The sequence below is a fragment of the Ovis canadensis genome, chromosome 11 (genome assembly GCF_042477335.2).
Source record: "Ovis canadensis isolate MfBH-ARS-UI-01 breed Bighorn chromosome 11, ARS-UI_OviCan_v2, whole genome shotgun sequence".
NCBI classification, from domain to species: Eukaryota; Metazoa; Chordata; class Mammalia; order Artiodactyla; family Bovidae; genus Ovis; species Ovis canadensis.
In genome coordinates, this window is record NC_091255.1 from 26,614,055 (window position 1) to 26,618,505 (window position 4,451).

Below are 4,451 nucleotides of genomic sequence, written 5' to 3' on the forward strand. Positions count from 1 at the left end.
TTCCCTTTGTCTAGAAAAGAAAAACATAAGAACCATGGAAAATTCACTGTGTATTATGGGGTTTTCATAATAACCCCCTGATTTGTGTGTGTGTGTGTGTGTGTGTGTTTATCTAGGTTTAACTAGATATAATAAGGGTGGTAGTAAGGAATAGTTAGAACCCCTGGGACAAAAAGAAACTTGACACTAATAACCTGAGGGAGGAGAAACCACCTGAGACACAACAGAAATATCTAAACCTGAATTTTGGGAGGCCTATAACTGGAGATAACTACTATGCCCATTTGTTTTAAACTGTGGGACAAGTGATTTTATGTTTAATTTTAAGCAAAAGCAGGAGTGAACTGAGATTTATTGAGCATTCTATCCATACAACAGTTATAAACTGTTATTTATTATTGTTAGTCTCTTACACACAAGTAATTGAATCTCAGAGAGATTAAGTCACTCTCTCACCATCCCACAGCTTTTAAGTGGGCAAGCTGAGATTTGAACCCAGTTACAGGGAACTCAAAACCCCATGTGTTTTCCAGTAAAACAAAGGTGTCCAGTCTGTCATCTTGGAAGACCCAGAGTTTCAGAAGGCAAGCGTAGGCTCTACTTCCCCATCATCTGCAATCAGAGCTGTTCTGCTTTTCTGAGTTCTGTAATTTCAAAAATAATGGATCTGCTTGCTCAAGAAATATTTTTTGAAAACCACTGCATTACTCTCTGCTACCTTCCCAAGTCTGATAATGAGGAACAATGAGCTAAAATGGCACTAATAATGTGGGCTATACTCACCTCAAAATTTGACACCATGAAAAACATGAGTATGCTTAGAGTAATGAAGTTTACTTTAATAGTAGTGAAATATAGATGAAAAAAATCTGTTTCTCACTCATGCCCTGCCCAGAAAAAAAAAAAATTTGATCTTCTTGCTTTTGTTATCCCTTATCTTTGTGTGAACTGATTGTTTCCAAACTAAGTTTCCTCTTTATTTCCTAAGGGGAAGAAAAGCATTACTATGTCACCATCCTTCATAAACAATATCAACAAAACTAGATAGATATTATACCACTTCCATAATAATGCTGTAGTCTGAATTTCCATTTAAAGTTTGTAAGTTCACCTTCATTGTACAATTTCTGATTACTGTTGATAATCAGAACAAATTAAGAGATACAGGCCTTTATTTTTAGCTTGTTGTCATTTTACAGATACTGTTCTTATTTCCTTGAGACAGTTTTCGTTTGACCGGTATATTTAGCAATTACTCTTTATAAATGACTTTGTTATGTGAAAACAAATTTTATAGCTAGAAGAAACTTAGATAGTATCCAGCTTAAGCCTCTTTTTATACACCTGAAGAAACTGAGTTCCAGAGTTTAATTTGCTAAGATTACACAGGAAGTATATGCTGAGAGAGAATCTATAGGGTTAAATACTTGTGGAAAAGCTGCCTCTTATCTTCTACATTCAGTTTTATTTAGGATGTTGTATGTTCTTCTTTAAAAAAGTTCTTTTCTACCTTACTCTACTCAGAATTTTATTTCTGCCTGCACACTATCCAATGGAACTAGATCCTGGGGAAACATTGCTATTATTCCTGATTGAGCTAGTTTTTTCTCCTTCACATTCATGGCTTCCTACAATAACTTATTCATGTGGCTAGTTTAAGAAAGTTGCCACCTTCATGGTTGAGCTGAATGAGAGAGATGTCCTGAAGAGACTACCGAATGATTTGGCAGCTGTTTTTGATAGAACAACACAGAGCTTACAAGTTGCCACTGGGATATCTAGTACTCTATGTGCCTGCAAGAAATTCCCTGAGATTATAAAAGCACTGGGCAATAGATTTCAGAATTCTGTAACCATTTTTTATCACAGAGGCACTTTAAAGAGAAGAATTTGGGGAGTAGGACTTCTACTTCATATCAAGATAAATTAACTTTCTGTACTTTGGGGATCAAATTAATACACAGAAGCCAAGAAATTAATTTGGTTGGGCTTTCTTCAGACAGCACTCTTCAAAGAGAGTTTTCTTAATAGGAGAGAAATGTTTCTGGCTCTATTTCTATTTTTTAAATCTAATTTTTTCCTAGATTTTAAAAGTTTGCAACAAACTTAGGAGAAAGGACATTATACTATCAGTCAACTCTTGTCATTATTTCACAGTGTGAGTTTGATAAAGTTATTTAAGTTCTCTGATCTTTGTTTTCTCAAATATAAAATTAAGGATTGATTTAGAATAGTGATTTTTGTCCGTAACAGAATCCCTGGAAGTTGAAGGTAGAGCATGTATTATGTGGGAAATCATGTTCAGCATTATAATTTTGTTTTTGAAAGGGAAAAACAAAGCTATCTATAGTTCTTATACTATGATCAGTAAAAATAAAGTTTTTTTATTAATGACTATATGAAAAAAGAGACAGTCTTCCATATACCACATGACACACTTATAATATGTGTTCTTAAGGCACATTTCCCTACAAAGATAGACATGGGTTACAGAGGTAGGAGAATAGGAACTTTTAAAAAAATCAAACTAGGTATAGAGGGAAAAAAATCAAGAAACACTGATACAGGTTATTGTTAAAGTTATCCCAGTTCTTTAATTCTAAGAAAAATAACAGAAATCACCTTCCAGTACGCTATACCAAAGTTAAATTCATGCAAATGTCCTTCTCTATAAAGTTATAAAACATGGGTTCTACTTTTGATTCCTGAATGAAACAATAAACAAAAGGCAAATAGTGTTATTTTTTCTCTAATGGAGCAGATAAGGGTTAAAAATTCAGCTCAAAACATGTCAAATGATGTAGAAGAGTGCCCAGTAGGAAGGTAAACTACACAATATTTAGAATGGGAAATGAAAACAGGAAAGTTTATGTTGTACTTATCATGTAAGAATATAGAAATCTTCTTTCACCAAAAAAAGCAAAAATATCTGAAAAATGCTGAGAATCCAAAAAGATCTGAGCCGACTGAATTGCCCACAGAGACGAATGTTAAAAAATAAGTTGGTAGGCCTTTTAACAAAAATTCGGTAATTTATTCAACCAATCTTCAATTAATTGTTACACTATGAAGAAAAAAAAAAAGAGGCCTGTACAAAGGAAAAAAAAAAAGGCCTGTACAAATTGCTTTTAGGAATTTGTTGAGGTTTTTTCAGGGTCCCAAATGGTCGATTATTTTTTAATGTTTCATGGTTGTTTAAATAATATGAATATTTTCTGTTTTGTCCAGAGTTAATCACGTAGGGAATTCCATGGCAGTCCAGTGGGTAGTACTTGGCATTTTCACTGCAGGGGGCTAGGTTCAGTCCCTAGTTGGGAAACTAAGATACCTGACAGTCTCCAGTGGTCAAAAAAATACCCCCAAAAAACAAAGTTAATCATCTATGTCTGTCTACTTCTCCGTCCATCATCCAAGATACCGCATTGCTTTTGGTCCTCATGTGCCTTAGTCTCCTCTAGTCTGTGACCTGTAACAGCTTCTCAGACTTTCCTTGTTTTTGATGACCTTGACAGTTTTAAAGAGTACTGATAATTTATATAATGTTCCTCAATTTGGATTTGTCTGATAGTTTTCTAATTGAGTAGGGTTATGGGTTTTGGGGAGTAAGATCTTGGAGGTGAAGTGCCATTTTCATCACTTCATGTCCAGGGTACCTGCCATCAACATGATCGTCATTGATGATGTTAACCTTAATCACCAAACCAACTTAGTATTTGACAATCTTCTCCACTCCCATCCTTGAAGCAAGTCCCCATGTGTAGCCCACACTCAGGTGTAGTGACGGAGGTTGTGGTGGTGAATTAAGCTCTTCTTCCTTGATGGGGGAGTAGCTTTGTAAGTTATTTACAATTTCTCCGTATAGGAGACTTTTCTCCCTCATTTCTGTATTTTTTCAATCATTTGTTTATGGGTGCTTACTTGGATACTTTGGGCTATATCCAGTGCTACATTATTTATTTTGTTGTTCAGATTGTTCATGCTTTGGCCATTGGGGAGATCAGCCCCTTTAACGTGGCCCCATCATTTGTGTTCTGTTTTTTAGCAATTTCTTTCTTATGTTGTAAGTGTCAGCCTCATCTTGTATATTCCCTACCCTAGTCTTCAGTTCAGTTCAGTCGCTCAGTCGTGTCTGACTCTTTGCAGCCCCATGGACTGCAGCACGCCAGGCCTCCCTGTCCATCACCAACTCCTGGAGTTTACTCAAACTCATGTCCATTGAGTCAGTGATGCCATCCAACCATCTCATCCTCTGTTGTCCCCTTCTCCTCCCACCCTCAATATTTCCCAGCATCAGGGTCTTTTCAAATGAGTCATTTCTTCAAATCAGGTGGCCAAAGTATTGGAGTTTCAGCTTCAGCATCAGTCCTTCCAATGAATATTCAGGACTGAATTCCTTCCGGATTGACTGGGTGGATCTCCTTGCAGTCCAAGGAATCCTCAAGAGTCTTCTC